General features: G+C 36.6%; 1 protein-coding gene across 1 annotated transcript in view; it reads right to left on the reverse strand.

The window, feature by feature from the left end:
• The window catches only part of LOC124161159, a 112,482-nt gene extending 86,563 nt beyond the window's left edge, over positions 1-25,919 (reverse strand). Inside the window, exon 1 of the mRNA XM_046537391.1 lies at positions 25,873-25,919. The gene's annotated coding sequence lies outside the window, so the exon portion shown is untranslated. The remainder of the gene's footprint in view (positions 1-25,872) is intronic.
• Between the last annotated feature and the right edge of the window lie 277 nt (positions 25,920-26,196).

Raw genomic sequence — 26,196 nt, forward strand, 5'->3', positions numbered from 1 at the left:
TCTACAGTGTGTCGGAATACGTATACGTTTTCATGAAAGTGAGAAGATTTCATTGCGTTTGGCGCAGTGCTGCGCGTCACTGATGCACGTCATACTTTTAGCCAGGATTGATTTTTAAAGAAGATTCTTGCTTCTGTACATAGGTTATTCAAGGACTAAGGTTGTCATGAGCCCTTAGTCTTCAGCATCTGTCGCAACACAGTCTGGAGTGAAAGTCAGTAGATGGGAAACGGTAGTAGCAACACGAGACGACTTTTTCCACTCTGATTGGTTTCGTAGCAAGTGGTCACAAGGGAGCTTAATCTTAAAAGAGCTTTACATTTTCTTGGATATTTCACAATTACTTATACCACTACTTTTTTACATAACGCGACCCGGGTTTCGATGAGTTATCATCATCTTCAGGCGTAAATTATGATCTATTTATCATATAATTGCTACCTAGTTACCTAACAGAGGAAGAGATGAATTTTAAAACGGACGCCAGATTAGGGGAAAAGGATGGGTAAAGATATTCGTTTATCACAGTGCTCTCCTCACTTTCAATAATTTTTAAACTTTCCAACTGCTCTCTAGAGTCTAATTCACGGCGGTCGTTCCATGATTTTAAAATATTCCTTTTAAAATCGCTCCTATGGCAGTTGCATAAAAATAAATATAAAAAATGATAAAATGAACTTATAATGAAATACCACAAAGTTAATAATGAGTAATGATTCATTAGAATTTTGTTCTTAAAAAAGCTGTCCGAAAACATAAAATACTCGGGTAGCGATCATGAGTACATCATAAAGAAGTAGGCTTTTTGAAGTAAAAATGTCAATAACTATTATTATTAAAGTATTCTACCGGTTAAAATAGGTTTACATGGAGCAGTAGGCCGGTTCCCCGGTCTGCCACCCCTTCCTTAATCTACTTCCCTCTTCAAATTACTTTTAAGCCTACTCTCATCCCTTTCATTCTATCTAAAAATCCTATTCTCTTCCTTCCTCTCCTTCGTTTACCTAACATTCTACACTCTAACACTGTTTTCAACATCCCCTCCCCGCTCAGCACTTGATCCATCCATACCTTCTGTCTCCTCCGTATCTTGTATAGAAGCTGCCTGTCCTCACCCACTTTGTCTTTCCTCCTCCTTTCCCTCCACTTAGCCTTCTTCATTCTCCACACCCACATCTCGAACGTTACCTGTCTTTTCTCGTTCTCCATCCCTATTTCGCGAAAAGCTTCACTCCAGATCAGACTCTTCACTAGCCTTGCTTTAAGGTCTTACATAAAAATCCTATCACCAGATCTTCCCTTTTCGTGGACGCTTTTTCGAGCGCAATCATGCCCCCTTTTCTGGTACAATTCTCTTCCTCACTTCCTGGCGTAGAAGTGTAAATCCAATAAAACTTATATTTCAGCGTCATTCCAAAAGTAAAGCACAAGCAAGAACTTAAGAACTTGGAAGAGATGGAGTTACGAAAAAAAAACTTCTTTCGTAGAAAACAATTATTATTTGTTAGTCGATTTTCATTTTGCAGAGTGATCTTCAATATTTAAAAAGACACAAATTATATAAATTACAAGGAATACCGCCATAAAATTTCTGGTTACGCTGTCTGTATACAGTACGTATCTAACACATTTAGTGAAGAGTAGCTGCCTTTGAGTGTTTTTTATAATTATATATGGAGAATTCCGTATTCCACCGTCGCGGCGGTCGTACATCGGATAATTGAATAAGCCATTCCTTATAAATAATTAATTTAACTCAGTCAACATAATAGAGACAATCCACGCAATATAGAGTGCCTTTTTATAAATATATAACAATTATCTTCCCGACTTTAACTTGTAGAAAAATATTCATCATCGTAAGGACCCTCGGCCCATAAGGAACTTTATTACATTGCATTATTCAATTGGCGAATCGGTTAATTTTCATACGTTGTTTCCTTTCATGCTATATTTTTTCACATTTTTATTCTTTAATTATACTTCTTAAACACCTATTTATTCAATGTCATAGAAAATTCTACCGATGTTCAGCAGTAAAATAGTGATTGCTGAACAGCTCAGAGGCAAAGAATCGAATACTGAAAAATGCATCATACTTGTGCGTATTCCTATTACATTAAAATAGCTGAGAGGAAGAACTTATGTGAGCTGCAGAAAAATTCTTCCAGAAAATTCTAATGAATGGAACAAAAATGTTTACATAAAACTGAGGAATCGGGTAATAAGGTAAGAACAAAGGAGAGCTAGCAGAATGCGCCTGATGACTCACTAAAATAATTATGAAAGCAGAAAAAAATGTGAAGGTTGGGGATTCACCAGAGAAAATAAAATTGAAGTACCAATGACGGGAGATTAGCTCACCGCAACTCCCTGCGGTGATGTATCTTCATTACATACCACATGATGGCGTACCAGCTAGAGAAGGGCTTCGGGGAATCACTCTCATCATGAGGAAAATGTTCCAGCTGCTAGCGTTTTCCTCCAACAGAATCGTGATAGAGGACAACTGCAATCAGTAGTAAATCAAATAACCTAATGAAGTTCGGATTACGACACAAAATGTCCATCACGTGACCAATCAATTCCATTAGAGGCGAATACGATTCCTATTGTTGTTTACATTTGATGAAAAATATGATAATAATTTCCTTGATAAGAATAGACTTAATCCATCGACTCTAGAGACAAATATTGACAAATACGACATTTTACTCTCTCTCTAAACTCAGTCAGTAAGTGATGTAAAATAAAGCTCGCATATTCATTCACACTTCCTGCTAAAAGACAGGCAATTATAGAAAACGTCTTGCTTGCGGGCTGGCTTTTTCGAAGATACAGCGTTCGAGTTATCTTTCCTCAATCACGATTACTTATTTTACTTAATAAAGTAAATATTGATTCTTGCATCATAGATATTAATGAGGTTAGAGGAAAGAATAAACTTTGTTTGCCCACTTATAGCTGAGGAGAGCATGATGAATAGTATATTTAAGTCTCAAGGCTTTGATTCGTCACATTCGATAACATGTAGTACAATAATGGAAGAGCAATGCTATGTATAATACTAAGTAAAGAACACCAGTACCAATATGAGTACCATGAGAGCTAACACATCATATAATAATGTAAAATGTTAGGAGCCAATTTTGATTTTTATGTATTTTAAGCGCTACAAAGGGGTAACTAAAATTGTCTTCCGTATTTATGTTATATAGTTAAACATAGAAGTATAATTTTACTTCATATTCAATGATGAAATTCAATTATTTTTTTCTATTCTATTCTCATATGGACAACAGGGCCATGATGACATTCCTTTATTTCACCGTCTATTTTTACATCGCAATTTCTCTAGGCCCTTCGAAATATCAATATACATATTTCCTGACCTAATATTTACATAACCGTGTTACCTGTAAAATAACTTGCATTTTATATCATATCAGCCTGAAGCGTTTACTTTGTATCGCTCCAACCATCCGCTCCGTGTGTATAAAATAATTTAAATGTCTACTGAGAAAATGCTCGTTCATTCAATACAAATAATTTATATTTGATTAAGAAATAAACATCTGGATCGCTCTAGCTTATAAAGCTCCGATACTCACTAGCGCGAGCCAACATCTATGTCGTAACAACGTTTACGTCAATCTGGAGTTACGCATCGGAACAGGGGAGGCTCGAAAATTAACACAAGAGTAACCACGACAACGAGATAATTCAGAATGAACAAGACCTCAACGCTCAGGGTCAGCTTCTCGTAAATTCACGCTCACTGAGCAGGAAAACCAGGAATTTTTCTTACAATTACTCACTCTTCTTTGCTTGACCTGATGTAACAGGAAGTCAAAATCTGTGTACTGAAAGATAGAACATTTTTTTCATTTAAGATACATACGTCGCACTCCTCACGACGGTACGGCATAGCAAAAATAAAAACGCCATATAGCACTTCATGAGAAACATTTAGAATCAAGCAAGTCTTAGCACGTGGATTTTTTTATTATGCAGTGAATCAGTTACAAATATTTTTGAGAATTATGGCACTGATTTGCCCTAATGATATTTTTAGAGGATAAGGCAATAGGCTGGGCCAAGAAAATATCTTTTTTTTAATGTTTTCAGATATCCGTAATCCAACTTCGAAGTCGTTAACCTTGGGTTAGAAGACTCATTCATATGAGTCAAATTCCATTAAAGTTTTAAGCAATAATTCTTCGTTTTTCAACCATGCATGAGTAATTCTGTAGCTATATTACAAATAGAGCTATAGCGATTCAACTACAGGTAATTGCGATCAAATATCACCAAGCTTCCCGACTTTGGTATCATGTAACTTTGTTGTTAATTGTTATTAAAGTAAAATAATGTATTTTTCCATTTCCCGCATTGGTCTACACCTACATAATACCCCGCAAGCTGCCTAAAAGGCATATGGCAGGGGGTGTTAAGACACCAGCTGTTTACACATAAAAATGAAGTGCCCTAACTAAGTTAGGACAAGCATTTATTAAAGTCCTTTATGGTTCGGGGGAAAAACCAATTCCTATATCTATCCTTTAGATAAAACATCTCTTTTAATTTATCGCTTCTATCGGAACTGGAAATATAGTGTGGCTCTAATATTATGCTCTCCGAGTCGCTCTTAAAGATATCCATTCTCAGTTGTTCAACCAATCTAAGCCTAGCGCGCAGCCAACGAGTCTCCAGCAGCATCCAGCCTAATTCGGTCAACATCTGGGTAACGCTGTTTGTACGCCCGTAGCACAGCTAGCAGTTTTTACGCCGCGGCGTAGCAGTTTATGACGAACCGCGCAGCCTTCCTTTGTATTTTTTTCAGTTCGCGAACTAAGTCTTTCTGAACCGGGTCCCATACGCTCGCTGCATATTCAAAATTGGTAACAAAAATACATCAAATTTGTAATACATCGGAGATAGAGGGCTGAAAATGTTACTTTTTTGCGTTGTGATAACATGAAATGACGCAATTATATCTATTGGTTAGTAAGTATGATATAAAATTCGTGAATACCAATTCTTCATTGCATTGAAAGTATCCTTCTCTATCGGAAAACTGTAAAATACATACTTAAATCACTGCGGAACAGAATCTTATAAGCTATTGAATCAATCACTAACATACGTTTCATGAATAAAGCTCCAATTTTTATTTTTTAAATGCATGCTACCGACATCCGTCTTAAATCTTTTGTTTCACATTCTGAATGGAATAAAATCTGATTGAGCGTAGCAATTGAATGACAAGAAGAGTTTGAAAAAATCAATCATCAAATGTCTCTCGTAAACTTTGTCATTACCGCCTTGCCAAAGCCTCGAATCCACTTTTCCCATTCGAGAAATGATTGCATAATGGGTGGTGGTGGGTAGAGTTAATCACTGCATTCCTATTCGATACTGAACGATTTCATCCACACACAATTTTTCCCTCATGACAGTCATAACATGCGCATTTTCATTAAAATGAAATAAAAATAACTTATAGCCATGGTAATTGAGGAATGAAGTCATCATCGACCGGGCATCTACAGCAGACAATCAAATCCGCACTGATTTTCACAATAACAATAAGGGTATGAAAGAATTTCCTCGTCATTTTACAAATGTTATCACTCATCACTGTCGGATACACTTAGGCAGTCCTAAACTGGTAAAGGTAGACTTACATTGAGAATTTTCAGCCTTTCCTCCTCCTCAAATAGAACCCTTTCCGTTCTCTTTCTATTGTTAATCCTATTCTCTTTCTCCTCTTTCCCGCTTGTCGAATATTCTTCCCTCTAGCATGGATTTTTAAATACCAAGGGCCCAATGCCTTCTACTATATTTCCTCGCGAAACTCGCCCCCCATCTGTATCCGCCACTGGGTATGCAGGGTCAAGATATTACTGTGTTCTACGTGAATGCATCAGCTGAACGGATTCGTATTGTTGGGCTACTAGATAAGCGGAGATTGATTCGGTGGGTGATTGTTGAGCTTTTTTGCAGCGGAGGTATCGGAATGCCGAAAGCCTTCGCCCGTCCTCTTTCCACGATATCCATGTATGTATTAAATTTGCGCCAATTTGTAATACGCATGGCTAATACTGATATAAAAACTTTCATATTTAATTCTGGTTCTGGTGCTTTACGTTACTAAAGCCACTGTTACGCTATCAACATCCAAAAGTTTATTTGAATCGGTCATAATGATTGAAACCATAGTAGGTATTTAATGCAAATATCTTTAATGCTCTCTTTTAACACGTTGCGTACCGGAGGTTTTAATTTTTTTCGATTAATGGGTCCTTCTGTTAAAATTTCGATTTTTGCTAAAAAAAACGAGTATTCCATTTCCATTAAAAATCGATTACTCGAAAGATCGATTTCGACCAACATTTTTCCATTGCTACCGCGCGAATGCATGCACTCAACTTCAAGTATTATCAATAAGTGGATCGTACCGCGCTGATCGTTGCGCTGTGGACAAAATCTAAAACCGATTGGAGGAACTATGTACCTAGATGGAGGTGCTGAGACTGAAAATATGTGCCCCATTGGGCCAACTGCCTTTGGTCTAAATACGCTTTAAAAAGCTAACGTTTGCAATATTACTTTACCTAATCGAACATTACAATACGTGTATTCATGACATTTTACAGACAACCACTGAAAACGAGCTTACAAATGCCGATAGCTTGCTTTCAAATTGTTTAAGTTGACGCGCCTACATGAGGATGATTATCGTCATGTAGGCGCGTATAACACTCGAGAAAAAATGATGAGAATTCTCGCCTCCTGTACGTAACGTGTTAAAATAATGCGATGAATAGAAGCTGAATCACACGATCATTTTTTTCGACATTTTCGAGTGATCACTCCGGCGATCATTCGGTACTGATCGTCGCGAACAATTGTTTTTCGCGACCACTCGAATCATTCGAGTGATCACTCGGTACTGATCGTCGCGAACGATTGTTTTTCGCGATCACTCGATTGATGAGGAGTCCCATCACTTTTTTCATCACTCGTTTAGTTGCTTCTTCCGTCGCTGAAACCGTCACTGAAACCCCATTACAGCCAATCACAACGCATGTCCGTATGGAGCGATTGCAGCGCAACGTTTGACAATCGCGGGAACGACATAGGTAAACATAAGTACGCCCAACTGTGAGAAGTAAACAATAACAAACCTGATGAACAGAGCAATACCTCCACACATAAATAATCTACACTATAATAGTAATATAAACTCTATACCTCCACTGCACAAACGCTCAACAATCCCCCACCGAATCAAATACGCTCATTTAGTAGCCCAACAATACGAATGCGCTCAGCTGGCAGTAGCCATCTTGTCATTGCCTGTCATCCAATTTGCAATCTAGTAATTCAACATTTATATTTAAATCTTCGGAAATACCTTAATTCCCTATGCACCATATTGATTCGTCCGTCGCCCGTATCTCTTCTTTGTTACCATTCTCTCAGCCATATTCTACGAAGCCGTTCATTTCGTCGACGCAATATAACTGCTGGTGCACTCAAAAGCAATATACACCAGTAGCGGATACAGAAAAAACTCAAGGGGAGGGCGCAAAATATATCTTGAGCTACCTTTACTTTTATCATACTGAAAAATAATCAACTTACATACAAAGTTTAAGAAAGTTTATATAAGCTGATTATACGTATATACAACACGACATCTTATGATATAATAGAGTTACAATTGTGGTTCTGTTACGTTAGGCTATGCGCGCGCCCCCCCCCCCCCTCTGTATACACCACTGATCTACGCCGATATAAATCATCCATAGTGGCACACCCAAATTTGATTGATATCAATTTCAGGATTCAGGCTATAGATTTTCGTGATGCAGGTCCTTCGACAACGAGCTGTGATATCGGAAATGATGCGATGAGAGACGGCGGGAGGGGCCGCGTTATTCAGGGAAATGATCACTTGAGCGATCAATTTTACGGTCGAGAGATCAATAAGAGGGACGGAACAAGGATCGTGTCATTCAGGCCGAAAGAAAACACAAGGAGAAGAGCAACAGGGGATTTTTCAGTAGTAAACTCAATATATAACTCTTTTTACTAGATATATATCAATTGAGCGCGTATTTTTTACATGATTTTGAGAAAATCACTGGAAAATTTTTTAACTTGTCGCTGTAAAATTTTGGCAGTTATTTCGATGTAAATTACTGTTATATTAATGACAAAATGCATAAGCGTAGTGGCTAAATTAAAAGTAACTTCATTATTTATCAAACATGATTGAAACCTAAGAGTGAGGATCGATAAAACTGCGATAGATAGGCAATGCGCATAAAAGTAGCTTTTCTCTCCTTTTTCTGACCATTATATTTAATATCAAATTTGAATATTAACTAATTTTAATTAATGCATGTACTAGAAGATTCGGATTTGGCCAAAAACAGTAGCTATTGAAAAAATAAGATTTTTTCGACCTAAGATGAAGTCAAGTAAGGGAGAAAGGATACAGTAAAGTTGTAAAAAAGCATTTACGTACTTATATTCGAAAGTAATTCGATAAAATACCAGAACCAGTTTCCCAAGAGGTCTTGTTAAGCTTAAGGGATGGATCCAGTGATAGTATATTCTAGTTCTACGGATAAGTTGCCTTTGGGTCAGAGATTTCGAGAAATGCATCCAGCCGTCACCCGAATAATTCCTTTGGGATAAATTCGCTGGGGGAGCGTGGCCGCTCGAGCGCCTAAATTTGAGTACAAAACAGGTTTCCAACAGTTCGATTCGTCCGTCGCAGTTTTCCTTGTGCGACCGGTTGATTTACCCCCTTCGTCGCTGCTCTCCAATGTGCTCTACGAATGAACTGGATGTTACCGGTTGACCCTCGCTCTCGACGCTTTTACTTTTCTCTTGGACCACAAGGATGAAAGATGAGAATATGTCCATGCCTTTCACAAGGTAACCTTCGTTTCGTCGAATCTAGGATATAAATAGTATATCCAGTGGCCGATCTATTGGGGGGGGGGGCGGCTAAGGGGGTTATAGCTCACCCCCCCCCCTTTGGGTATCCAATTTAAATTAGATGGAATGATATTTTTTTCCGACCCCCACCACTGCTGGAATTTTTAACCCCCACTTAGCCCCCTCCTTGTCCCTATCCTGTATCCATCACTATTTATAATAATTCCGGGATAATAATAATAGTTTCTTATCCTCAAGGGTATTTGGCAGGGAAGGAATTCTCTCCAAAATATACAAAATGACGTTTGGAATTGTACTTAAACATATGCTAATACCCTCTTTGCCGCTTTTCAAAAATGCTTCTCTTCAACATAGATTTTAGCATCTCCTTCTGCTCAGTACTGGCTCCATCCAAATATGATTCCCAAGTATAATATTTGATGACTATTATATTTTTTAAATCCAATAAATACAAAGCTATTTAAACGGAAAAAGTAGTGCAATAAGGTAATAAATTGAAACAAGGTTAGATCATGTGATATTTGTGAATTATACTTGAAACACGAATGATGTCTGGAGGCCAAAAGGTTGACAATGCGGGTATGTAGACTGTATTATTGAATTGGGTACCCTTGAAAACATATGGTTCGACACCTTGGTAACCCAATTTATCTTTTGCTACACCTTTGACCTCGAGGGTGACCGTCAAGGTGACCGTACAATGGACACAGTTGGATTTTTTTGCGAAGTAGGTACTTACGACGTTTTTCCCATGCACAAAAGCCTGTGAAATGAAGCAAAGAAAATCTGACTTTTTCCATTTTAAATTTACTAACATTAAAACTCCACGAGAAAAAAAATCAAATTTACCATTTGGGCCCATATTATATGGTCAAAAGGTAAAAATTTTAAAATTTGGCATATATTCAGCAAAATGTACAATCTTTTCTGATCTGCGAACCAAATTTCGTCACAAGAGCACGACTTAATTGTTGTACCTGTTTCAAAACTATTGAATACTTGTGTTTTTTTAAGACTTTGTCGAGAGGTTGTTGTGAGAAAGACGAGTTACTCAGAGTCGAGATTGCACTGAGGTCTAATAAAAATATCATTTATTTAAAAAAGTCACAAAACCTCAGCATTTAAGATTTCAGAGGAAAAATGACAAGCGATTCATTCATCGAACAGTCTGCGCATGCGGAAAGAGAGAACTTCCATCTAGATTACATCTCTATATTTTCTTGCCACGAAGAGCTACAAGACAAATGAACTGTAAAAGAAATGCTGTGACACCTTGAGTCGATTACCATTCCCTAACATGAGCAGAGAGCTTCACATTGATTGTTTCAACAATAATTTCCAAAGTTCCTAAATTTAAAAATTAAAATTTTTATTTTTCCAAAGTTTCCAATTGAGTTTTCGCTAAGGTAATAAAATACCACGACAGAAAATAAAATTTTTTAACCGTTGTCGCTAGTGAGAATTTTTAGCATCAAGCAAACATAACCAATCGCAGGTACTTTTATACCCCCGAATTATTATTATGGTTTTCTAAAAATATGAATGCGCATTAAAAGTCACCAATTATATTCAATACTCTATTAAATAAAAGAGGTGGTGATTTAAGGATATAACGGCGGAGTTGGATCACTTCACCATTATTAGTGTAAAGGAACACTTAAACTATGGATTATTTGTTATGCATAAACCCCTTTACACACCGTCATACAGCCCCGGACCGATCCAACAAGGTGCGATTTAACCTGCTGTTTAGGCTGTTAAGTATTATTATATGCGATGTATTTTATCATAAGAATCCCATAAGATCATGTTTTTTTATAACTTATTTAGCTACTAATGCTTTTATTTTGCTTTACTGTGCCATTTTTTTATAAAGCTATGCTAAATAATCCGCCACTGATATGTCGGCACAAATGTGAAAAGCGAAAGGCCGCATAGAGCATGTAAAAGCAGACAGCTTCTATAAGCGCCAAGGATCTATGCCGTCTAGTGCACGGGGAAATGAAATAAACGCGCTGTGCCTATTAGATCTATTGCGTCCAACAGAAGGTTGATTTGTGGCTACGGTCTGTAAGTGCTGCAAGGATGCTAAAGAGCAGATTGGATTACATTATTGGAGCGGGTGGAGGCAGATATAGTGTCCAAATAGTGTAGGTACCAAACACTACGCGCTAAACCAAATGAAAATGATGATGCACGAAAGGAAATATTTACCTTAAAACGTACTTGTATCTTCTCGTCGCAAACTAAATTTTTTATTGTTTTCCGAAGATTTCACTGCGACATTACTCACGAAAAAAAAAACATTTTTAATTCTCCAAAAACCTTATCCCTTATAAAATCACATCCTTTGGAATACTGTTCCATAATTGCGCTCCGACAACAGAGAAAGATATTTCATAGTGATAGTTCTGTGTTGGGGGGTGGGGTGTGATGGGAAAATAAGGAGCCATTCTGGTAAAAATTTTGGACTTATCATATCTGTGAGAAACAAATTGCTCCGGGTAGCATAGGCCGTTCATTTTTTATAAGAGGGTAGAGGTATATACCAAGCAAGAATTTTCTCTTGTTTGTGTGATATGGCATGATAGGCAGTGTCTTGAAGCCGCGATAGTTGGAATACTGTGGATACTGAAGGGCCAATGTACGCTGGAGCTGATGGAAAGAAGTAAGTTATATAAGCGGGATATCGGGAGGACGGAACCAGCTTCATGGATGGTATGAGGAAAGGTAAGATGAAGGCCGAGATGAGGAACGGAAACTTACAGGGCAGCCGCATCCAGCGGCTACGAGACCTTCAAAGCGGCCTTTCAACTTCAGAAAAAATTATTTACCTTTGGCATAACCGATGAGGGGAAAAAATTTAAACACATTAAAATGCATTGAAAAATGTTTCTGATAACAATGTTTCACCATCTAAAAAAACTTTAAATGGTAGAAAATGGGTAATTATTACTTTTGGGATGTTAAAATTTTGAAACTTGTAAAAAATCAGCACGTGAGCATTTTGAATGAAAATTAAACTATGTTTTTCCACATAAAATATTTATTAGATCACTGCCATGGTTTCAATGCACTGCGTCATCCTCAGGCCTGAAGATGACGCAGAGCGTTGAAACCATGGTATTGATCTAATAAATATTTTATATGGAAAAATATAGTTTAATTTTCATTTAATATGAATAAATTCCATAAAGTAACGCCTCAAACCATCAACAGCAAGTGGGCATTTTGTTTTTATTTTTCATATTTTCGGAACATTCGCCGTTAAAATCGTCGACGAGAAATTTTCCCGAAAGCTTCTTGTAAAGTTAAAATTAATAAAAAAGATAAAATTACTCCCAGCAAAGGGATAGGAGCTTCAAATATAGCAGCAGATATTTTGTGTCATATATTGTAAGCGATAAGCAAGTCTCAATTTTAAGGCAGTTAATTTATGGCGCGAATACATTGAATGGAATCTTTTAAGATTCAACACAGTTTACAATATAACCAGTAGGTGGTGGTATGAGGAAGTGAGCTTTTCACGTTCACCGGCAGAGCCACACGAGTTTCAATTACCGGTCACGAGAGGGCAGCACAAAGCATGCGGGGCCGAGGGAGGCGCGGAGTTTTTGAAAACGAAGTAAGTTTCGTTGGTTCACACAAGTATAGGTGGCGACAATGGCAGAGAGCTGGCTTTCGCTCACAGACTTCATTCTGTAGTTCCTCGAAATAAAATAAATAGGTATTCATGTTATGCTTAGTCTATTGCAATATTTATTTTCATATATTTTCAATTACGAAGTTAATTATGGTGGCTTGTACTATCGCGTCCATTAGCATGAAGTGGAAGCGTCTTAGGCACGAATATCACAAAAGATGATCCTTAAGGTGGCCTCTTAATGTTTTCAACCACCGCGTATTTAAATAGGTTCACATAAATCGCCACTCGCGTCGCTAACGGACAAAGGGATCCGAACTTCACGTAAATAAGGTAATTAATAATAATAATTCGCGTAATGAGGGCAATAAGGTAAAATTAGGGGTATCAACCGAATTATTACACAGGATGATTTTGTCAGGGATAGAAAGTGAAACGAAACGAAAATGTTCTATACTTGCTCCACTCATATCTTCTGTCTCCTCCGTAACTCATCTAGAAGCTACCCATCCTCGTCCACAATGTCCAGCACTTCGTCATTCCTCCTCCTGTCCGTCCATTTTAATTTCTCCATATCTCATTCTATCCTTATTGCACTAATTTTTGCGTTTTCATCAGGGATGGCAAGTGAAACGAAACTAAAATGTTTCGTCTCGACCTGTAGGAAACGAAAATACGAGGCCTAGGTTTTGTTTCGTTTCCGAACGAAATTAAAATCACCAAGGAGTTTAGTTTCGACGCGGGACGGAACTTATTCCCAGGAACGAAACTTAATTAATCGAAACTCCGCTGCTCATAGTTAAGTTTCGATCCCAGAAGTTGAGTGGAGGGGAATAAGAGGGAATAGTTTCGACCCATTACGTTTGACATAGGCGTGGAGAGGTTAAAACATTGAGCTTACGAATTGAATAACCAGTATTTTTTCACGGTTCTCCTGTTAATGCGAAAAATATGAGAGCCCCATGCATCTAAAGACGGTGGGCCGAGCCTCTACTTCATTTAACCATACTCGGTGAGTGGGTCGAAATTAAACTGTTCGAATGTGAAACACGTGTTTCTTACGGTGCGAAAAAATATCTACGTTTCGTTTCGTCCCAGAGTTATAGTTTAGTTTCGACCCGAAGTAGTTTTGACTCCGATTTCGTTTCGACCCTAGAGTTTAGCTCCCCGGGTTTAAATCCATTTCGTTTCGTTTCTACATTTCGCTTCTAGGAACGAAATTATTGAAATTCTACTGGATTTGACTTTCGTTTAGTTATATTGCCATCCCTGGATTTAATCGACCTTATTAAAAAATTTTCGGACATTTTTGATGGCCGATTAAAATGCAACCGAAGAGGCAACGGATGGATATCAACCTTCTATGGGATGGAATTGGGCCTCCTCTATGCAGTCCCCTTGGTCTAAGGAATTACTAGATTGGATAGAGAATGGAATAAGAATAACAGTTTGGTGAATTAGGGACGTCGTTACGAGGTAGAGGTAGTTTCAACTTCACAACTCCTCGCAAAATTTCAGCGCACTACCACATCAAGTGCGATATTTCACTGGTTAATTATCCATATAGAAGTGCGCTCATACGTAAAATCTGATGCAAGCGAAATTAAAACTAAGTCAAGTGGTAGAATTAAATTTTTCAAGTCGAAATACAAAAATGTTAAGGGAAACAGTTTGTCAGAACAAAACTGTGTGGTTTATTTCCGCTAAGCTGACGTTAAGAAAACAGTGATCCACTTTTCAGTGTATTTTCCGATATCGAAATATAACGGAAAACTAAGAGATTATCTGTATCAGCTACTTCTAGCGAAGGTGATCAACTTTCTCTCGAACTTCAATTGTTTATTTCCTGGAAAGTAACCAAATTCATTCACCACAAATCAATAAAACTATTGTAAGTACATCATTAAACTTATCTTATCGCGTATCATTGTTTTTTTAGTCTCTACCACAACGCTGGCATAGATTTAACCTCGCTGCGGCATAAATCAAATAGAGTGTATTATTGCAACAGAAATTTGAAGCAAAGATGAATATTTTTAGGGGCAAAAATATAAAGTTAACTAGCTGAATTAATGAAAACGTATATACCATGAATGGTTCTAAATATTGTAGATTTTTACAATAATAGTTATTTTTATTTGGTTATAAAACAACTACAATGTGGGTAATGTGGATCTATCAGTAGAGTCAATATTCTTATTTCTTAAAAATATGAAATTTTCCTTATAGAGATCAATTTTCTAAATTTTTTGCTGACCAGCAGGTTTTTAACTATGCTGTCACTAATGAAAAGACATTTAATTACACTGCAACACTCAGCGTAATTTTTCTAATAAATAATGATACGGTTACCCTTAATCAGAATTTCTCCAAAGTATTCCTAATAACCTAATTCAAGCTGGGCTTTCAAATGTTGTGCGTGCTATGATTGAAAGAAAAATGTTAAAAATAAATATTTTGGAGGCTACTTCTATTTAACTTATCGGTAATTCTGTTAGTTGTATGCATTTATTATAGTGCAATATTGACGGAAAACGAAAGGGTACTTTCACTTCTGACCTTCACCGCTCCATAGGTATTTACTCCACCAAGATGAAACCTCAATATAAACGCTGGGAGGTAATTTTTATGGGTACCGTTTAGTTTACAGTATTAAGTGGAGTGTGAACCTAGTTCCCACACAGAATCTCGCGCTTGAAAATTGAGAATATAGTAGGCAGTTGTGGTGCAGCTATAATCTTGAAGCTCTGAAGGGGAATACCAAAGATGAGAAACTTTTCTTACATCGTGAAACTCCCAGCAAGAACCATCACAAGAGACACTGGAAGCTGTGATAAGCATTTCCTCAAAGGTAAATTATGATTACTTCAAAGCAAAGGAGAACCGGCATACAGTTTTTACTACTGCATTGAATCCGAAGCTCAATTTGCATCATTCAAAATTGCAGAAAGTAACAATTGCCAGATATCTGAAAGATACCTATTTGTTCACTTTTATTGTTGAATAGCTTGTTCCTGATGTCGTCATTACGGTAGACTTTCCAAGAGCGACAGGAGCAAGGAGGCTAAATTTTAGCAAGCAAACAAAACCAATAACTTAAGCTTTCATGGGAAAGCGTTTTGGTATGACACATTGGTAGCCCATAAGTTATGCTCCAACCGAAAAAATTGTTACAAGAAATGATACTTTGTGTTTCTTCATAATCTTATTAAAAGAACCTGAATTTCAAATCAAGAATCGCACTAGGCTATTCTACAATTAATACTTAGTATTTACCGTGTAGATATATTGACATATAAATACTCATTATTCTTAGTGAGCTATCTAGCTAGCAAAAGGAGTAAACTATAATTCATATAGCAAACATATTATAGCATAAAATACAAGCCAAGCACTGGACGAAACAATGGATATCCTTGTCACTCAGAGCGAAAAGCATGACATTGATTTGTTTATTTGCTATTACAAGATTTTACCTCAACTTCCGCAGCACGCAATCTGTAGTACTGGTGCAACAATTCCTAGTACTACGCTGTGATACATGGTTTCCGAGTCACATGTATTTGGCCAAATTGGCCATCCATTGTCATCAGTGCTGTCTCTAGGAATGATTTACCTTTTTAGTTGCATGGGGTGATTCCACACCAGACAGTCAGGACTCATTTTGTTACCAAAACTGACATTGAAGGGTGCCCAGACTTAGCACTTATGAAAAATAGGTATAGAACGAATTAATTGTGATTTCGTAATTACCACCATTTACTCGACCCGTAGATTATTCAGCGATATAAAGTACCGAAATTAGTCATCATCACTAATCAACAACCGCAAGATTGATTTGACGCAGCTGTCCACTCAATTGTCCTACCAGCTAATCTTTTCACATCTACGTATTTCTTCTCTTTCTCATCCTCCATTATCCTGTTCCACATATTTCATTCTAGCCATACGTTTTCCTTTCTTCCATCCCTCAACAATTGTCTTCATCAGGCCATCATTCCTAAAAATACGAACGATCAAGGTGTTCCACCCTTTTATAAAAGTGTTCATACGGCTTCTCTTCTCTCCTCCTCTCCTTAGGACTTCCTCATCACTAACTCGGTAGATCCAATGGCTCCTCATCATTCTTCAGTAGCAACACATTTCGAAAGCCTCTACCCTTGATATCTTCGTTGATTTCATTTTCCATTCCTCACGTATGAAGAGAAACATACTCCTATCGTAAGGTCTGATAAATTGTTTCCTTGCGCCTGTGTTTAACTTTCCAGCTTAAGAACATCTTTCTTTTTGTGGAACACTCTTTTCATCTGGGCTATTCGACTGATAATTTATTTCTTGCTTCTTCTATAGCTAGTTATTATGCTTCCCAAACAAAAGAATTCATTCACCTCTTCCAATTTTTGTCTCCCTTTTTTAACGTTAGCCTTTACTTATTCACCTTTTCTGCGTGTTAATGTCTAGTTTTTCGCTGATATTTACTAGTGTAAGTGTACTTACTAAGCCCTGAGTAAATATTACTATAATACCTTATTTAACATTATAAAATCAAATTTCTTATTTTCTCGTTTTAAGGCAATACTAAATGATTTCACTATGACATGCCATTTATTTATTCTTTCATATTCGACTTTATTCACACAAAATATAGGGCTTCGTATTTATTGGATATTCGGTTTCAATATTTGCATAACGGCTTGTAACGATGTTTATATTATGTTTCCTCTGCGCTTTAGCACTTCCTCATTGCTCATGTATTGGAATAACGATACACGTCATCATTTATTCAAAAATCATCCAATGACTGCTAAATTCAATACTCTTGATCAATGGAATGCGGCAAGGCATTTGAAAAAAAATAAGGCAAACACAGCAGCATATGTTCGTAAGTGAAATATGGAAATATCACGTCGGTTCGTCTACACGAGAAATCGTCGTTAAAAAGTTGTTTCTACTTGTCTCAACCTAATTTTAATGCTCAACCGCAACTTTTCCGCATTTTACGAAACTTATACTATCCTTTACAGCTGGCTTTTAACGGAATATTTATCCAAGCTAGAGACATACAATTTTTTCAAAATCCCTTTCTAAGAGTAGCCACACTTAAAATTGTTGTAAGAGGTGACCTAATTAATCAATGGAAAGTGAAACAAATGCTGTCGTGAAAGGAACTGATCCCATTAATTCAACATATCTTTCAAATAATACGAGATACACAAATAAATAGCTTTTAATGGGGAATTAATTAAAATTTCGCAGTGTTGAATACATCCCATTGCTTCCGTGAACGCTGTAACTTTCATCAATGTAAATTAGCATAATATATTGTGTGAATTCATACCGTTCCTGGTCTGAGCAATATGGCAACGAGATTTTCTCACATTCCGAAAGGAAATCATACCAAAAAAACAAATTTAAACCCTGAGAAATGAAAATGGAGAGGAATAAAAAATAAGTTCAGCTCTTTCTTTTAAGCTGCAAGCATGATGATACTTCAGGGTTGCCCAGAACAACGTAAACTGATGTGAATTGGGCAAGAACTTATTGTTAGCAGGGAAGGGGTGCTGAAAGCCCTGTTTGAGGAAAGTACTTGCGGTAAGAGTTGCTAGGAGGGGAAGAAGAATGGTTCAATGAATAGATTTTAGGCTATAATATGAACTGAAGAGGGAATTTCAACTTGGGAAATGCTTGAGTGATTTGTGAACAGCTCCAAGAATACAAATACTAACCGATAGAATAAATACTGACCGGTGTCAATCATAAAGAACTAACATTAGGAATTTTTCGTACCTTAATAAAACAATAATTGACTAGAAAGATCTACCAGCAAAGCTTCTCGAACCCTTGCAAAAAAAAATGAATGCATTTAAGAATGGGTTGAAGACGGATACTTTTATCATTTAATTGTAGGGTGTAGTTATGTATATTGGCTGCTATTCTGGATGGAATAGCATTATGCTATTCTCCGAAATTGCAACCGATGTTGCTATAATATAGCGTATTGCAACGCCTATGCTATTTGGTATTCAGAACGGTTGCAATTCGTGTTTTTACTACACCGGAAGACGTAATTCTCAGAATAGCATAGGCCCGTAGCAATTCACTATTCTGAACGGCGAATTGCAGCCGGTAGGCTTGCTATAATATTACGCGGTCTTCGAGGCCGAGCTATTCGGTATTGCAACCCTGAAAACGTGCGCATTGCGATGTCGAATTGTTTTTCTGAGGTTAAAGTAACATAATCAAGTATTGAAAAATGGAATAATAGCCAAAAATAAAATGATATCTGCTTTATTTTAATTAAATAATAGTAGCATAAGTGATGAATATTAAACTAGTTAAGTGAATTGGTTAGAAATTAACATTCGAGCTTAATATATGAAGCACAAGCTTGCTTCATCGACAGTACGAAAACAATAACAATTAATGCAAAGAATTACTACGATTAGCCCAAATGTTCCGTGTTTTATTCATATTTACAACTCATAATTTTATTTCATCACTTGACTTGCTACTAAAAATATCCTCAATGTAGGCTATGAGGTCGATTCTTGAAAAATTTCAAGCTTGTGTTAACACACTAACTCGCCAAATATGATAATAGTTATAGCTTTCAATGAAAACCATATATTACCATAATAATACCATATACTTTGATCAGCCGTTCATTTCCTCAATTGGACAGTATATTCAAATACATACAACGAGTCGAAATTATTTTCCCCGCTATTCGCTACCTTCTACAATTAAAACTTAAAATTTACTAAATTATAACAGGGGCAGTCGACTTGAATTACTTGCTTGAAAACAAAGGATTTCTCCGAACACCAATAAAGTTTCCGAACAAATATGATTCACCACAAACGTTTAATGGAATATTCATGTACATCATAAACGCAATATATATCATGTGGAATTCAATACAAATTGTTTCCTCTATAGCCAAGCAAGTTATTCACACAATTAATTTTCAGTATATCGGCTCAGTTCAGGGTCTATAAAAAATTTCAGTGAGCACATTAAAATCAGCTGATACGAAAACAATGATAACTGACACAACAGCACTTTCCACACGATTCACTATTGCTAGATTCACTTTTTCACAGCTGTTCCATCCATCCTCAAATTCACCATCACCTCCCTCTGCTTTTTCCAAATCTGCAGCTGAAATATCGATACTATTCCATCGTAATACATGAAAGCACAGCTGTGACGTTGCCACCTACTTCAGTTCCTAAACAGAGATTGAATACTGAAATTAGTGAGTCATATAATATAAAGTTAGTATTAAAAACGAAAGCTTCTAGTCCATACAGTAAAGCTATATCGTCACGATCAAAGCAATAAAAGTTGGTACATATTTATTTTGACATGCAACGGACAGACAGACTTCGAAGCCTAAGACAATTACGAAGAAAATCAAACATATTTAGCTTTCAATGATTATTTCGCATAACATATATCTCACGATAAAGGACCGATCGGATATAGGTAAATGATTCAATATTTATGCCCGATAAATCATCATTATAACAGTAAAATTATGACCTAACCCACCTGTCTGAAGCCATTGTGATATTATCAAAACAACAACAATCAGCTGATTTCATAAACGAGATTTTCAAAGCGTATTATATAAATCCACGGTTTAATATAATTTTTAAATGCAAATGAAGCAATTATTTGTAATTGCAAGTCAATATTCCATAAAATACAGAAAAATATATAAAATATCTTCTCCCTCATTGGTTGCGCAAACTGTTCAGAAAGTTTTTCATACGGGAAGGGGCGGAGCTTCCAAATAGCTCGCGCAAGAAATAGCATGATGCTATTCCGAACAAAATTATTACTACACGTCATTCAGAATACAGGGTCGTTGCAATAATGACCCGCAGAATAGCATATGCTATTTTTTGCAACGCTTATCCAGAATAGCAGCCATTGTCCGTGCCATGTTAATCTATGTAAATATTGGGCCAATTGCCGACTCGTAATATTATTGATATATTAACAATTGACTAAGCAATTCAAAGCAATAGACCGGACATAGACATAACAGACAAAATACAACGACACACTATCCTCATAGATGAAACAATCCCATTAAACCACAATGTACCAAAAGCACACTACTACAAAATTAATAAATATGCAGAATTTGCAGCAGATATTAAAGCCATATGAAAAATGCAGTCAGTGAGTGTATGCCAAAAAAGTATTAACGACAACTGAAATTACATTATGTGAAGTGCTGCATTAACTCAAAAAAAAAACTAAAACTGGAAAGCATACTGCCGAAAATACAAGTCAGTCATCCTGAACACCTGTTATAATATCCTCAGGTTCCTTTCCATAGTATAACAGGACAAAACACAGTTGAACTTGACTTGATCCTTTCACTTTAGACGAAGAAAGACACCAAGAGAGCAAGAGGGAAAATAAATAATATGATAATAATGTTGATTCAGTGTCTTGGAGATTTATAGGTCTTGAAAAATTTTAATGCAACTTTTTTCGACGAGTCGCTATATATATAAACTTTAAAAAAGGGTAATAATGAATATGAGTATATAATTTTGATGCACAAAAGTCATAAATGGTTATAACGATGTTTTTTACAACAATAAAATAAATAAGAAAAAGAATTCAGTAGTAAATTAATTAAAAAAAGAATAAAATAGAAGTTTGACATACCTTTTTTGCAATGATTTAGATTTGTTTATTGAATTGTAATTAAGGTAATTATACCTATGATTATGATGAAGGTGGTGGATTACATAGGTATAGATGGATGAAATGAGACGGATTATAAAAACTGACGGCAAACATGTATCCCAGCAAGTGATACATTCATTTCCTATATTCAGAACCGGTGCAGCTGATGGAGGAAATGAAGCTGGATTGTGAAGGCTACGTCTTTATCAATTTCTTATGTAAGTACTCAAGTGCTGTCACGAGCATAATCCTCGACCGGAAATACATATATCTAATGCAACGCTGACGACAACTTCCTTGCAATCAACTTCCGCGTTAGACGGGTGAACTTGAGCGATAACTACGTTAGGTGACTCGCGGTTTGCAGAGCAATCAATATGTAACTTGCGTGAGAGTATTGCTAATTCCTCACGAATTGCTGCACGCTTAGAAAGTTGACGACGACAGACTCGCCAGCGCGAATATCTTCTCTCCTTGCAACCAATTGGCAGCCTAAGGTTCTTGTTTCCGCTGGTATAGGTTACACATCGTTAATGCTCATTCATTCTTGGTTAACTGGCTTGAAAGCACTTAAACTGGCGCAGTGAGTATAATTCATCTAAGAATATACCAATAGGTGACTTGGTAATGATCGTGGAAAGAGGAAAACTTCTAATTGCATTCTCTAATGAACCGACATAGCGACAATGGGTATGAATACATTATCGAAAAAAAACGAAGTATTCTTTCTAAATAAGTGGAAAATATGGAAGAGAAAACATTTTCACCGTTTTCCTGATGAAAAAAGCCTCTGATAAACGATAGTTTTCTTATCTATAGTTATTATTTTAGTAAAGAGGTTATTGAACAATAATCAAATTTTAAGCGGCCGGAAAATGTGTAGGTCGGGTAATTTGAATAAATGTGGACCTGAATCAGGTAGATTTAAAAATATCACAAAAGCCCAGCGAGGATACCATTTTGAGGACATCTTAGCATTTTTTCAAAAGAATTCTATGGCTCAATTCACGATATCACAAACTTCAACGATATCGAAAGGGACTACAACACGTTATGAGTTAAACAAATATTTCATATATCATTTAACGCATACTTCTTAAAAAGGAGATGCCCGCTCATCCTAAAAAAACAATACATACTGTAGAAATACACACTGTGATTAAAACATTACTTGTCTCAAGATACGTAGAGAAAGTCTATAGTCCTAAAACCTTTATCTTCAAAGTGCCTTATTTATCTAATCGCTTGATTCGCTCGAAAGTGATATTAGGACTATCGGTAATATCTCGATGGTCCTAATATCACTCTCTGCTCCATTTCCACTTAAACTAGGCCTTCCATGGTACTTTTTCCTAAAATTCAACAATTTGATTTACTCCCCAGCATTCGCCTGAGGAATTTTTCTCCAAGAAAGAACTGCATGTCATTTCCGTAATAAGTTTTATGTATGTTCCACCAATGCAATCCAACAGGTGTATGTTCACGAAATTTAATTCAAATTATTCAATTTTTTACGGGTTCTTTAGGAAGCTTTAGTTACCTAAGCAGAGTAAAAATGTTTTTTTTTCTGCTCAAGTACCCATAAAGTCGTTAAAAATAATCTCATCATCTGCTAGCAATACCATTAGTATGAAGACAAGCACAAAACATAGGCATGTCACCATGCAACTTTTTGAATAATTAGCAAATCAATGCCGTGATTGAAGTGAAATCACATTAGCTACAAGAGAAAGGCGCAAGTGTCGGCTCGAATAGCGTTGGTGAATGAATAAACTAAAAAATATAAGGATTGAAACAAACAGATTTTCTAAAGCATTATTTTGCTTTCAACCTCAATGGATTTCATATATGATGGCAAAACATTTTCTTTAAAAAAAAGACTCAAAAGTGTTTATTTTAACTGCGCAGTCACGAATCTACCTCCAAAACATGCAGCTCACACCTCTTTTGATTCCTACGCACTCTCCTTTAATAGCTTCCACCAATTTTCCCCATCAAAGAGCTAGCGGCCAAGAAAATACTTACGGAGCAGGAAAAACCTTGGACTGTAATATAATTTTAGCTTTAAATGGATTATAAAGAGAAACCTATGTTTTTCCCATCGCACAGTTCAACCAACTTACTCCTAAAACAGAGAAAATGTACCGTCGGAGTAAAGGAGCAAAAACTGTGAGGGCAGAATAAGTTATTTTTTTAGTAGAATAACCGGAGTCATTTCATTATTGCACATCTTGCAGCTCAACCAAATAACGCCCCAAACGTTTCATTTTTTAGTCAAATACAGCACCAGTATTTCGATGGCGCCATAGAAATTAGATTATCGCACGGGCAGTGGAGGACACGGTGTCTCAACAACTGTGTGAATGAGTTATTTTGAGAAAACTACCGAATGATGAAACACCTGGATGCAACCATCAATCCATACAGTTCCAATGCATGTATTCCACATTTCAAAATAGAAGTATACACCAAGGACGCAATTCGCCATGAAAGAAATCATTAAGCTTAGCCGGGATTCGAACCCGGCTTTTTCGACGACTGTTTGGTTATCCCACTGTAACGTTTGATTACTCGGCTAACCCAGTCTGCGGTCAGCATTAAAATAAGATATGTTGGTGGTGTTACCTGTGATATATCTGACCGGCAATGACAGAACCGGCTTCGAATCCCGGCTAAACTATATGATTCTTTTTCATAGCGAATTTTATCCTCGTAGTATATAACTTTGCACCTATGTGAGTGAGTGTAATCAAGTTACAAGTCAATCAGCAAGTTACTTGTTTGATGCAGTGCTTTGCAAAAAACTGCACTCCATAGTAAAATGAAGAAATGAGCATGCCATTAGGCAAGAAACGAAGAATATACAGAGAAAAAAATAAACTTTCTGGTGCGTTTCTCATTTCAGCTGGCCTGGAAAAAATCTCACCACTAAACTGGTGTTTGCGTAGCGTAAAACACTTTTTTATCAGATTTAAACTAATTATCAGAACCGGAATTTTATACGAAAATTCTCACAATGGTTGAAATGGCTTCGTTCTCACTCATTCAAGCAGGGGAAATCAATCATGCGTTTGAAGAAATGTATACATCGTCAAAGCAGTAAGGCACATATTTTGAAAGAAAAAAAAGGAGTGAAAAAATGGGATAAGTACACGTTATTTTGCTCCCATTGAGGGAAAGGCTGCGACACAGAGCTGATTAGTTACCAATCAAGTTGGTTTTTTATTGAGGAAGAGGAAGGCAAATGCGAAGCTCTTTTTCTTTAAGCAATCACATGAGCTGAGGCCCACTCATTTGACGCGATCACTCCGCCATGCTTTACGCACTCAATATTTTTGCAATCAGCTAGCCAAGAACTTCAACTGCAACACATAACTTTCTCTTCAAAGCTTGCAAGCCAAGCCTTAATTCTTTCCGAGCATATTATCATGCGTCCTACGTTATTAGGATAGGGTTACGTTTTTCTACAAAATCCCGGGAAACCAATAGTGTAGTGATGGAAACTTTTCAGTCAAAATCGATTATAAATCGAAATGAAGCCCTCAAATTTTCAACAGAAATTGAAATTTGAACAGAAATATCGATTAATTGAAAAAACCGACGGTTCTTTTCTTTAAATACAGTTTGTACTCGAAAATGTTTAATGCTCATCCTGAAAACACTCAGCATACATATTTAAGGAGTAGAGAAAATCTCAACAATTCTACTTAGAATACATACGTGAGTTATTGATAGTAAAAATTTACAAATTCACTCCTGTGAAAGTTTCGGAATTGCCGCTCGAAACCATTCAGCTTCACCAAACGATTTAGTCAGATCAACTGATTTTATATGCTTTCTTGATGATCGAGGGCGTGCTTTCCAATTTTACCGGCCCTAGAGAAAATTCTTACACATAGGACGGACGTATGATAGGCCGGTAGTAATGATGCTGAGATCAAACGAATTGGTCAAGATCGAAGTTGAAAAATCGAGTTCTGATCGAAACTCGAAGATCAAAGTTCGATCTCGATCTCCTCGACCTTTCGCATTTAAAACTCGATTTAAATCGAAATTGATTTTACCATCACTACAACAGTGCTTAAATGTGGCAAAAAAATGATTTTTCTCGATATTTTTAAGCATAAAAATTTTTGAGACACGTTTATGGAGATTTTCGCTAGATAATTAACGTTAAAAAATTCATACCGGCAAAGATAGGTCCACATGGAGCTGATAAAAATTTCAAGAAAGTAATAATTGGCCAATGTTAAATACACTGTACACAGGAAATAAAAATAAAATCAACTGATTTGGGCGTTACTTGGTGGAACGATGAAATTTTCATAGTGAAACAAAAACCAAGCACTGTTCCACGATTTCTTTTTTAAATTTGCTGTCAATTAGTTTCAACGCCTATACCGTCAAGACAAACACTATTTGTCTTAATAATGACGTTGACTAGACTAAACTAGTTGACAGCAAATATAAAAAATTGTGAAACAGTACTTGGTTTTTGTTTCACCATGATCGGAAAATAAAGTTCTAGGCTTACCTACTTGAATTCGGAATCCTTCTGTTGTGTAGCACTGCTGAACACCAAAATTAAGAGGAAGCCAGCTAGATCTCTAGATGAAGCTCAGTTTCAAAGCGTGAAGTTATTTTATCAGCCTTTATATAGTCACAGTGGATGCTCAGCATCTGGTGACGACAACACGCAAAAAATATAAAGGAAAATATGGATATTAAACGATTATTCTCACCAGGAAATCGAGTGTCTTACGAAACTTCGTCAGTTATAAATATCTTTTTCCCGTATTTTGAATTCACCATGACAATCAACTCAATCAGATTGTGTCAAGGCATTTTACGATGATCAGTAA

Source organism: Ischnura elegans, chromosome 6, assembly GCF_921293095.1.
Source record: "Ischnura elegans chromosome 6, ioIscEleg1.1, whole genome shotgun sequence".
Lineage (NCBI taxonomy): Eukaryota > Metazoa > Arthropoda > Insecta > Odonata > Coenagrionidae > Ischnura > Ischnura elegans.